Source organism: Ochotona curzoniae, unplaced genomic scaffold (genome assembly GCF_017591425.1).
Source record: "Ochotona curzoniae isolate NIBS_2020 unplaced genomic scaffold, NIBS_Ocur_1.0 contig_4514, whole genome shotgun sequence".
In the NCBI taxonomy this organism is placed as follows: domain Eukaryota; kingdom Metazoa; phylum Chordata; class Mammalia; order Lagomorpha; family Ochotonidae; genus Ochotona; species Ochotona curzoniae.
The window spans coordinates 7,119,217-7,132,772 of record NW_024466312.1 but is presented as its reverse complement, the minus strand read 5'-3'; positions in this window follow the sequence as shown (position 1 = coordinate 7,132,772).

Below are 13,556 nucleotides of genomic sequence, written 5' to 3'. Positions count from 1 at the left end.
TGATCCACCTCTCTTCATATGGCCTGGAAATGCTGCAGATAACAGCTCATGTCCTTGGTCCTGTGTATCCACCTGCGAGATCTGGAAGATTCTTCTGGTTCCTGACTTCAGATCAGCTCAGTTCTGGCCATTGTGACTATTGAGGTAGTAAATCAGTGGATAGAGGATCTTTCTGTCTACTGTCCTTCTCTCTGTAAACTGCTTTTATAATAAAAATGATAATAATAACAATAATAATGTCTACTACTATAGTTTTAATGATCTATGCTTATTTTAAAATTGACTGCATATGGATAAAATGGTCATTTTTCTATTCAGTTGCTGTCTTAGCTGTCTATATTCCCACTACACTAGGTCCTTTTGTTTTTAATTCCTAAATTTCTTATTTATTGAAATAGTAAGCCAATTTACTGCAATGTAAATTTAAAACATGTTATCTCTAAAGATAAAAACAAGAAGAAGGAAAGAGGATCGGACAGATTTAGATGGTAAGGAGGGAATATGTTTTTAGACTTTTATCTATAAGCCATATTGAACCTGTTAAGAAATAATTAAAAATAAAATTAAAATTAAGGGGAAAAATAAACCATGGGCTAGAGTCTACCTTATCCAAACCATTCATGACACAGAGCATATTTAGCGGGAATCTAGATGATAGAAAGAATAGAAAATATACATTTCTTTTAATTTGTGCCTCTTTACGTTGTTACTTGCACTTTAGCAGGCATGTTGGACAACCCCGCTTCTGAAATTGAACACTTGAACCAACAGCCTACTCAAACTTTTCCACAGTTGAAATTATGACTGCTTATTAACTTCTGGGAATACCCACTGTAAAGGTTTCAGTTCTGGAAGATCCACTGCATTTCACAGCTCTTTAAGTCACAGCAAAGGCATGTCAGAGGTACAGTTTTAGAGGACTATGTTACATTTCATTGCGGAAGTGACCAGTCAGCCAGAAAATGGCCTTATTGCTTCTAGGTTTCTGAGGGTGATGGTTGACTTTCTCCAGCAGAAGCCACTGCCTACGTGAGAGTGTGCATCTGCTCTTCCTGCACAGGGGGGGCTGCAGGTGAAATTTAACCGGCAATTTCCAACCACCTACAGATAGAAACAAGAAGCAATATCTAAAAGTTTTCCAACCTGGGAAAGTCACTTAGAGCATTTGCGACACAGTCGCTTGTACAACAAGGAAGAGGAGATGCATTATTCATAGGTAATGATCTGCATCCACAAAGGGGAACCTAGCCCTCTAAATTTGCCAAGATTCACTCAAGATTTTCTGCAGGGCTCACAAGCTTTTATCTCTCTGACAACCAAACCCAAGAGGTTTGCCAAAGTAGAACTCCAGTGTATGGGAAAAGAAGCTAAAGAATTATGCACTAATAACACCTTTATCCACAGGCAGAACATATTTTCATCTGCACACATCAGGAACAGGAGATCTTAGGTTATTAAAGGTGAAAGGGGCTAATAGTCGCTGGGATGGCTCTCTTGGGACATCTATTTGTATAATGAAGCTAATACTTAGCAACCCAGCTCAGCAGTTCTTTCGGATCAGCTGCTTGTGGTTGTACATGATATTTTTAACTCGCTCACTGAATTACTTTGTGGAAGAACTCTTGGTACCTAATCCAAAACTATGTTTACAAATAATTCATGACCCTTATTGACCAGTGAGGAAGAAATCTAATTGGTAAAGATGTATGGTTTAATTAATCTGTCCTTTGGAAAATCCCAAAGAAATGCTGTGGTGAAGATTACCATTGGTAAAAATTTAGAAACGTTGGAGGTCTTCTGCATAATTTTTGCTCATCATGACAACTTGCATCTAGTTTTGGATGCCCAGAGTCCAGGGTACCTACTGCAAGCTTCTAATCAAAGGAATCAAAATTTGTGCCCATGATTTTAGTTTCTTGCTGGGTCATAGCAGTGGTATTTTATTTAAATATTTTAAAATTCATTTCTTACTTTCATTTTATTGAAAAGGAAACAGATTTTCAGAATGCTGCTTCTTGCCCCAAATGCCTTCAACAGTCAGAGCCTGACCAGGCAGAAGCCAGGAGCCAGGAACAATATAGTTGTTCTACAGTGTAATTGGTAAATAACTAAGTGCTTGAGCTATCTTTATCTGCCTCCAAGAGTGTGTGTTAGCAGCAAGTTCAATGGAAAGTGGAGGCTTGGCACTTGAAACAGGGACTCAAATATGGCATCAAGGTGTCCAAAGAGGCAACAAATATGCTTGCTCCAGTTTTATTTTCAATGAGAAACTCAAACAGTAGGGAAGAATTTAGTGTAAAACATAGTAAGAGTAAGCTAGTGCTTTTCATTTTAAAAGACAGAAATGGAGTTAATTCACTACATAGGAACTATTGACCATTTTGCAGTCTGCTCTGTTGGCTGAATTTTCTCATGATTTCACCATAGAGTGGTCTAATTTTATTAAGCAACCATGGTTTCATCTATTCCTAAATCACCATGAATTGTAATGATAAGTAATATTTAGTGAATACTGACTTTGGGCTGGGAGCTATATTCTATTTGATGCTAAAAGTGGATTAATTCATTTTTCCTCATCTTTATATTTTATAAGTGCTAATAAGATACAAATTTTATACATTAACACAGAGGCAGGTCATTAACTTATCCATGATCACCAGTTAGTCAAAAGCTAGACTGAGATACAAACCTAAGCCCTGCAAATGCTTGAAGGTCCTTCTGCAAAAAGTCTGCTTTTCCAGTTCTGTTTTTCTGCAAGGATTTGTTACACATAAATGCTAGTGTTCATTCCTTTCTTTCATGTACATCTGAAACAACAATGGTGCATTGTGTATGGACTCGATGACAAATAATGTCGAGTATTTAAGGAACAACAAGGAGAAAGCTGCCCCTGCCAGGAACTCTGCATCTCTGTGGATTCCCCTTAGAGTTCTCACATCACAGCATTCACAGAGCAACTATTTTACCAAATAAGCAGCTAGCCCAAGAAGGGAATTATTTCAATTCTTTATTCCGTCTTGTGGAAGCTGCTTTGCCCTCCTTTCTTAGCTAACATACACACTCCACACCCTCACACATGCATAGAATTAGGAAAACAAGAGTCCAGTGTCACTCAATGCTAGATTTGCTCAGTTGAAGACAGAATCAGAATGAGGCTGCTGGGGAACTATCCAGAACATTTAAAAATTGGGGTAAGTTGTAGGAAGTTGCTCTTACAAAGGAGAGGAGGAAAGTGCATGGAGAAGGAGCAGGGAACTGTTAGAATCAATGTGGTACAACCAAAGTGGAGCTGCCTGGAATCTAAGACAAAATAGCATGTTAGGCAGAAGTGTAGTTCGCTAGAAGACTACACACTATAGCTTAGTTTCCCTCTCTTGGAGTGTAATCTGGACCTAATGTTTTAGTGGACTTCATGACATGGAAATGGTGAAAAAAATACTGAGCTTACAAAGGAGAAATATGGCCAAAACTACTCAACAAAGGAGGAAACGAAATGACAGCAGAAATGAATCACACTGAGACACACTCCCCAACATAATACTATGGGAAGGACACACCAACTCTCTCACAATGTTCTTTTAAACTTACAAACCAATCTTCATCATGAGAAAAAAAAAATAAATGTTAACTGTAAGAGATATTATGGACTATTGAATATGTTTCCCCTAAATGAATTCATATAGTCTTCTATGGAAAATCCTAAGCTCCAATTTAACAATATTGGGAAGTAGAACATTTTGGTGATAAAGTAACAAGGTTGAGATTTTCAGAAACGGAATTATAATCCTTTTCAAAAAGAGGCACATCATCTGTGTCAGCCATGTGATTTTTACAAAACAAACAGAACCATTAACAATGCATAGTGGTTCTTTATCAGGCGTGAGATCCTCACCAGGCATCCTGACACTTCGATATTAGTGTGTGATGTTGATTTTTCCAGTCTCCAGAACTTTAAGGAGTAAACACTTGTTTGGTTAAGAACTTGATTCTGTCAGATTCTGTCTTGGTAATCCAAATGGGCTAAGTCAATGAACATTCTACCAAACGCTTGACCAGTGCTCTTCACAACTGTAAAGATAATGAAAATTAAGCAAAGAATTTGAACTTGCCCCAGGTCAAAAGAAAATAAAATAGATAGCTGAATGCAATGTACTACCATAGATTAGATCTTGAGTTAGAAAACTGGTGGAATGCAAATAAAGTCTGAATTTCTGTCAATAATAATAACATCAATGTACATTTTGTATTTTTGACAAAAGTATTATGGTTCTATAAGATGTTTATATGAGGATACATGGGACAAAAACATAAGAGAAATCTTGATGCTATTTACATTATACTTTTGTGTAATTTTATACAGATTCAAAATATAAAATGTTAATCTAAAAGTGATTATTAATCGCAGTTACAGTTTTATTTTATTAATAAGGTCATATAGCATTTTTTCATTAACTATTGTAGAGAAGATATGCAAGATTCTGATAAAAAGAAAATATACAATATAGGTAACCTTGTAGGAGTTGAATATTACGTATACATTATGCTCAATAATAATGATGATTACTGTTTACACAATATTCTGTACGAAGCAGAGATAGCAAGTTACATAATTAGAAGTACAGAGCCAGGGATCAAGTCACTCATGGAGGCCTCATACATGTTTTGGGATGTTCGCTCCACATCAGCAATCTTCTGCTTTTCCTTGACACTTAGGTAAGTGCTGTAAGCATCTATTTACATTAGAGAGGTGAACATTGCAGAAATTGGAGAAAGAGAAGCTTGGTCATTTTAAAGTTCTCTTCCAGCTGTAGATATCATGTGACAGGATTATTTTGTGAGCTACTTTAGACACACAAGTCCCCAGTTTGTAACTCTTAATCATTATAATGACAGGTAGAAATGGATGACTCAACAGTTACACAACTGAGCCCCATCTGGACCTGGGCTCTGTCTATGTGATGAAGAAGCTGTCATCTTGTCAGCAGCTGGGGACACAAGTCTCAACACCATGTTACCACTTCCACAGAGCTATGGTGTGCAGGCCACTTGACGCGTTCAAAAGCATGTCATAAGCCAAGTGCAGGGACGTGGGCCATGAGTACAGAGGAAATTACGCAGACAATATTATAAAAGTGTTGAATATCATTCATGATTGTTATTCTAAACACTGGAAGGGGAGCAATAAAGATGCTCTTGTTCCAGCTGCTCCAGATGAAAGCTAATAAAGAGGAGAAAGAAAGAAAGAGAGAGAGATTGATGTGGAGGGAGAGGGATAGAGACAGAAGGAAGGAGTTTTGAAAAATATTAGTCTGTTGATTAACAAGAAGCGGTACGCAGAATTTCAAGAAAATGAAACTGGCCAAAAAAAATGATTGCACTAGCAGTGGAAACTAGTCAGCTGCTCTAGGTTATACAGAAAATATGAAGAAAACCAGGAGTGAGATAAACCGGAATTATTCTTCATTCTATAAAGACTATCAGCAGCTACAACCTTGTTTAAAGATGATCTTTAACACTGAATTAACTAATTTTCTTCTATATTTGATTTATATTATAGAGAAACTGTATGGAAATTTTCCCCAAGTAAGTACAAAGAATAAATACATATATGTGTGTGTTACATACAGATGAATACATTTCCATACTGCATGCATACATTTTTTCATATTAAATGTCATTTGTGTATGTATTTCTTATATATACATATGTATTTATAAATATACTTACTCTTAAGCAGAAACAATCATCTTTACCTTATTTATCGCTACCTCACTATTGCCTGATCCAGGAAATAACTTAGATATGTGTTCAAGTCTAATCTCATGAATGAGTCTTCATCTTAGATGAAAGTCGTGAAATGTTTTGAGAACTTCAAACTAACATACCGGAAGGGAGGCAAGTCCATCACTGATCTGATCACATTAAATATCACCAGGTTAAAATTATCTTAACAGTGCACTGAATAATCTGAAATACGCACATCAGAAATGACAATGGTTTCCCTGGAAACAATCTAGATGTGTGTCCAAAGAAGAGTGGCTAAAGAAACTGTGGTACGTCTACTCCGTGGAATATTATTCAGCAATTAAGAAAAATGAAATTAAACTATTTACAACTCGGTGGTCCCAACTAGAGAGCATTATGCTCAGTGAAATGAGTCAATCATAAAAGAACAAATAACATATGTTCTCTTTTATATTAGGAAACCAGCATGGAAAGTGTAGCTTCAATAATCTGGTCCATACTGTTTTTGTTTGGTTTGGTTTGGTTTGGTTTGGTTTGGTTTGGTTTGGTTTGGTTTGGTTTGGTTTGGTTTTGGCTGCATCCCATTTGTTTTGATATTTTTTTATTTCAGTTTTATTTGTTTCAAATACTCTCTTTTCTCTTGTCAAATTCATTGTTGACTCATGGATTATACAGTGGCATCATTTTTCCCAAGAGACTTTTTCTTGTCACCATGTGTTGATTACTCAGTGGCATTTTGTTTGTTTGTTTGTTTGTTTGTTTTTCATGGAGCTGTAATTGTTGTTGTTGTTGAGGCTGTTATTCTAACTCATACCAGTTGTTGACCTAGTTTCATGGCTTCTCAATTACGGGAATGTCTTTATTTCTGTTACTCTAATTTTCTGTTTGTTTTTACTATTTCTTTGTCTGTCTTTGCCACTAGAACCCAACAGGTGTGCACATACAAAAACAAAATCCATCCATTGCAAAGGACAGGGTTTGAATCCTGGGGTGGAGGATCCAGTGGGACTCAGGTCACCTGCTCGGGTCCTGGGGTCAGCCTACACTGCGGGAGCTGGATTTGTGAGCCCCAGGGGTGGGGATCTGGCAGGGCTCAGGTTGCCTGGCTCTGGTCCTTCAACCTGCCCATGAATGAAAAAAGTAGATGCAGAACGCGATGCACATGGAGAGTAAAGTAGCCCATTTGGTACTGTCACAGAGGAAGGAGAACATAGCAAATTGGACAACTACCCCAGCAAACAATGACAGCAAAAATCTGGGTGAATAGAGACTTGAGGTTGACTATGTTAGCCAATGGACATTGGGAGTGTTGCCTCACTCTTGAATTGGCGAAATTGATAGCATTTCAGAAATATCCAAACCATGGGTGAGAACCCTCAGAACATGCACTACAGTGGGAGCCTGTGTTGATTTGGGCTGGTGTTTCCACATCCCTGGGTACTGGGACATTTGTGAAGCTGAATGTGGCTTCCCCTTTTTTCTCTGCCCTTCCTCCAGAGACAAGAAGAAATGGAGAATTTGAGAACAATCAATTCACCCACTTTTCTCTAGCCCTCAACCATGTAACCTTCATCAAAAATAAAAACTAAGAATTTTTTTTTAAAAGTACTCGAACTTAGCATGGTTCCTAAAAGATATTGATCAATGGGTCAATAGCAGATTCATAGGGTATCACAGGATTCTGCATTGGACACAATGTTTTTCTTAATTACTAAAAGCAAAGAGATAACCTTGTAAATTGTGTGTAAGATATCTGGTGGTAAAATCAGGTTTTAAAATGACCCTGACAAGCTAGAATTGAAATTGCATTGAGCCTTACTAAAGTCCTGTACTTGTGCCCCTGAAAACAGCTGTGTAACTTGATGCAGATAACACCTGATATCTCTTACTAGATTGTTTATAACAATACTATAGAATTTGGTTGATGTGAATATCTGTATGAGCCTTACTGTGGTATATTTGGCTCAAAATAGTAGGAGTTCCATATTCAAAACAAAGAAGATAGTGTTCTCATGGGAACAGTACTTCGTTTAGTCCTTGAATTAGTCCATTTGGGCAACCACAGCAAGCTAATATGGGCTGAGTGACTTACAAACAACAGAAGTTTAGCTTCTCACAGTCCCAGTGGCTGGAAGCACAAAATCCATACATCTGTATGCATAGCGCTTGGTCAAATTCCATTTCCTGATTTGTAGACATTCTCCCAGTGCTCTCACATGACAGAGGGGTTGCGGAAGCTTAAGGGGTCCCTTTTCTAAGACCATTAATCATGTTCATGGGGTTACACTTTCATGACACAATCACCTCCTAAAGGTGCAACTTCCTAATACCTTCACATTGTAAATTAAACCTCTGCTTATGAATCTGAGAGGGATACAGCTTTGGTCTATCGGTACTTGTTACTGTGTTTAAGCTGAAGACTTACAGTAACTGAACTTGTAAACAACAATGAGGCCAGAACTAGGAAGAGATTAGAAATGAGAGTGCAGGAGTAGTTACTGGAATAAAGAAAATTATCATAATAAGAGAAGAGCACAATGAAAACATGATCGTTGTTATTATCTAAAGTTATATTTCATCCATGAGAGACTAAGCTTAATCTACAAGGATCCAGAATGCAAAATTGAGATTAGATAGGTTGAAGATTTGGAAAGGCACATTTCAAAGGAATGCAAGAGCATTCCAGTAATTATGTGTTATTAAACACACACACACACACACACACACACACACACACACACACACACACACACATTGCGCTTAACGACACCAAGGGTATAGAGGCATGTTATTTTGATACAGTTGAAAGGAAAGCAGAAAGTAGATCCATCAGAAGAGGCAATTTGCCCCATTTTCAAAAGACCTAAAGTGCTACATCCTTTAATCCAGAACTTCCACTTATATATATTTACTTGCATGATTACTGATGCTGAAACGATTTAACAAAATGGGTTGCAGTATTTTTATAGTCCTGAATATTTTGCAATGACCTCAATAGCTATAAATCTATATATAGTTGTAAAAATTATATATAGAAAACAATACTACAGCTGTAATTTAGAATACATAGTAGCAAAAAGATTTCATAGAAGCAGAATTTTTGTAATATATTATTAAGTGGAAAAGACATCCCAACATTTTTAATGTGGAAGAAGAGAGAAAAAAATAAATGAGATATGCTAAAGTAGTAATTTTCTGTGAAATAATAAGAAATTGCCCCTCTTCAGTGTGTTCCATTGTCTATTTTCAGTCTGTCTAAAAGAAAAATAGACACATTGTGCAAAGAGATGCGCAAAGCAATGAAGGTGTAAAACAGGTGCTCTTACATCTCCATTACCTGAATCACAGCAGGGAGGCGATCTGGTTTTTGTTGAATAGATGAATGAATCAATTAAATGTTACAAATATTTCAGGTACTGGAACTTTCTACAAGAGTTAGCAGCTTCCCATTACTGGGAGAGTTAAGTGGAGACAGCTACTTTCAGCATATTTGGAAGGCACTCTTGTTTTGGTTTATATCTTTGGTTTCCAAACCTGAAGAAAGTAAACAAACAAACAAACAAACAAAAAACCTCTATTTCACAAAACACAAACTTCCAGGCAAGATCTATTGTCTCAAAATCTGAAGGAACTGAATGAGATTGTTGGGAAATCTTTACTGTGTAAAAACAAACACAATAAACACTTCTGAGACAGTTTGCACGTAGCTAGGAAGCTAATCTGTGGTCCTGAACTGCCGGCTACCATGAGACCACATGGTGGACACTCCTGGGCTTTGCACTGTCTTGTCCCTTGCCGGAAGCTCTATTCTGCCAGATCCAAGCGGCCCACGCTCTTGTCCTCCACATCTCTGTCCCTATATCACCTTCTCAAAAAGGCTTCCAAACAAATAGTACCTCTATGTATCCCTAATCTATTTTTCCTGTAGTACTTAATACTTACTCTAATATAATTTACTGATCCATTGTAGTTTATGACCTGGAGTTCCCTGTAAGACAATATGCTTCATGCAGATAGAAATTTGGTCTAAATTTTTGTTCACTGAATTATCCAGGGACACTGACTGGCACATAGTGGGTGCTTTATGCATGTTCGCAATGAACAAATGAACACCTGGATGGACAGTTCCATTTCCATTGTGGGTATCTGGCTGCTGCTTTATACCGAGTGATGTTTCAATTAGTCTACCCTATGGACTGGCAAACTTTCTCTGTGAGGGCCTAATAGAAATGATTTATGACTCTAAGTCATAGGGTCCCTGTTATAACTATTCAACCCTGCCACTGTAGTACAAACTCAGGCATAGGAAAATACCAATAGATAAATGTGTACGGCTATGTTCTAATAAAACTTTAAGACAGATTTGGCCATTGGCTCTAGTTTGCTGACCTCTTTTCTAGCCACATTTCTGAAAACTCATTAAGACATAATTATGCAGGGGAAATGAGAGCTGCTATTTGTGGCTTATTTAGTTTTGTCAAATCTTGGCACAAAGCTCTTGGCTCAGAAGTGGGAATTTAACCTAATGGATAAGATGCCTGCAGCCCACATCAGAGTATGAAAGGGTGATTCCTAACTACAACTCCTGACTCCTGCTTCTAGCCAAAGCATTTCCTGGGAGGCAACTGTGATGGATCGGGTAATTGAGCTCCTATCACTCATGTGAGAAATCTGAATTGTGTTCCCAGCACTTGGCTCTAGCCCTGTCATCAAAATATTTGCTATTGAAGGTATTTGAAAAGTAAAGCAGTATATGTTGATCACTTTCTTCCTCTCTCCCCTCTCTCCCTCTTAAATATAACACACATGAGTGCACACGCACACACACACAATTTATAGCTCTTAGCTAAATATATGTATATACTAACTTACAACTCTATCTATAAAGGATGGGGGTCTTTAAGAAGGAGTCGGTTTTTATTGACACTGACACCAATTCTTTAAGTTAGTCTTTATGAACACATCAGAAGCATTTGCTATAATTGGCAACATTGATACCCAATGTAAATAAAGGAAGCATTACATAACTACTTAAGGATGCAAATACCTCCCAAAAGTTTGTGGGAAACACATGTAGTTTAAAAATATACATGCATTTAGGCCTTGTGTGGTAGTCTAGCAGCTAAGGTCCTTACCTTGCATATGCCGGAATCCCATGTGGATGCCCGTTCTAATCTCAGCAGCCCTGCTTCCCATCCAGCTCTCTGCATGTGGCCTGGGAAAGCAGTGGAGGACAGCCCAAAACCTTGGGACTCTGCACCTGCTTAGGAGACCAGGAAGAGGCTCCTGGCTTCTGGCTTGGGATCGGCTCAGCTCCAGTTGTTGTGGCTACTAGGGAGTTGCATCAGCAGACTGAAGATCTTTCCTCTCCATCTCTCCTCCTCTCTGTATATTTGGCTTTCCTATAAAAATAAATACATATTTTTTTAAAGTATGCATGCATTTAAGCATCTCTTGCACCAAAATAGCTTTTGATTTTATTTTTCTAAGGACTTCTCCAAATACCCATATACACAGTGGATTTTGACATGCACCTAGCTTGGCTAGTTCCAGTCGCATTTATTGCTAGTTCACTTTTTCAGGTCCCACCTTCTGTCCAGAGCTTATGTTCTGGGATTTGTATCTTGTCTGTTTGGTTTTTTTTTTCCCTTTAGTGTTACTGTGGTGCCACAATGTCTGAAACCAAGCTTTGGAAATGAAGTTCGCCTTTGTGACTTCTTGGAGAGCCTTTTGGTTTTCTTTAGTATTGCTTGCTTGTTACAGGCAGGTAGCGCTGCGACACTTTATGCCACATTATTTCTGGGTGGTTACAGGTCTTCGTAAGGTCCAAGGTTTGAGCCTTCCTTACGCAGTGTAAAATGTTTGGCATGGGAGGTAGAAGAGAGTATGTTGAGCAATAGTATTGAAATCCCCATGCCTTGAAAAGCTTCTCTGTTGTGTCTTCTCTTGAAGTAGTCTACCATTTGACAGAAACAATGAACTGTCTGCAAATGAAAAATTAGCTAACTCAGACAACTGACTCCCTGCAGGAAGCCTGGGACACCACTGTGACGTCACATTCCACCCAGCATCAATATGTTACTTAAGGGCCCTGCGCCTTGGCCTAGTGGCTAAAGTCCTTGCCTTGAACACACCAGGATCCCATAGGAGCCCTGGTTGTAATCCCGGCAGCTCCACTTCCCATCCAGCTCCCTGTTTGTGGCCTGGGAGGGCAGTGGAGGAGGCCCAAAGCCTTGGGACCCTGCACCTGTGTGGGAGACCTAGAGGAGATTCCTGGCTCCTGGCTTCAGGATGGCACAGCACCGGTCGTTATAGTCACTTGGGGAGTGAATCATTGGACAGGAAATCTTCCTCTCTGTCTCTCCTCCTCCTTTCTGTATATCTGACCTTGTAATAAAAATAAATATTTTTTAAAAGATTTAAAAATATGTTACTTAAATATTTGAATGATCTTTGTTTCAACTACAGACTAAATATTCAGTCAAGTTGGTGGATATTCTCCTTACAGACCTACAATAGTTACTTCTTTTTAAAGATTGTTGCATTATTTTCATTCTGTTGGTATCACATGAGGCCTCCTTTAAAGGTGACCATTTCCATTTCTGGTCATCAGTACAGCATCCTCTGTACCCACCAGTCGGATTAGGTAACTAGGTCTGACACCTGGACCAGGACTAAATCTTGGCTTCAGCTGCTACAGATAATATTTATGGCTTATGGGAAACAGATAAAACCTTTTGACTTCTAGGCAAGCTAACCGAAAAGTCACAGAAAGGAGTGTTTTTGTTTTGCAGGAAAACGGAGTGTAAAAGAACAAACATAATTTCCTCCCAGTTGACAACTTCTCCTCTCGTAATATATCCCTATGTCTCTGATACCATATTGACCTAAAAAGACATTTTTATTAGATGTAATTATTTTAATGGAAAGGCAGATATACAGAGAGAAGGTGAGACAGAAAGATTTTCTGTCTGCTGGTTCATTTCTCCCAGCGGTTGCAATGGCCAGAGCTGAGTTGATCCAATCTGAAGCCAAGGGCTTCTTTCAGGTTTCCCACATGGGCACAGGGTCCTTGAACCATCCTCTATTGCTTTGCCAGGCCATAAGCAGCCAGCACATGAACCAGCACCCATATTTGATTCTGGCTGATGCAACTCAAGCATTTAGCTTCTGCACTATTGTGCCAGGTCCAAAATGTACTTAGTTCAGATTTTTCATTCTCCTACAAAAAGCTGTAAGCCTACATGATAGAGTAGAAGTTAATGTGTTAATGCTACTACTGATACCAGAAATTCCAATTTTCCCCGAGATTTGAGTATCAGCTCATTCCCGATTTACTCTAGACAAATTACGCAGCATAATGAGTAAAACAAATACTTCGTGGATCAAATTTAAATGAACACATTTAAAGGAATTCAGGTGACTTTCATGGTTAGTTCTTCAATTACAGTAGGTTCTTGGCAGTTGCAAATATTAATTAATGATCCAGAGTTCCAACAATAACAGAGTGAAACTCAGCATGGATTTATGGGAAATACGCCCAGTCTGATCCAAAGCTACCAAACCGGCAAATTCACTAGAAGCAGGGGGAGTATATTATACTTCACTAGAGAGTGATGACGAAAACAAAAGTAGTGCATGGAAGAATTATTATTCTTGGTGATTTGGGAAGGAAAATAATTTTATTGGGCAGCATTTGTCCAACTGGATATAATAACCAACCTGTGCCTTGTGTTTAACCATCTAAAATATGTTTTTCTCATGGAATTGCATCACAAACCAGAAGTCAATATAATATATTTGATAAAAAA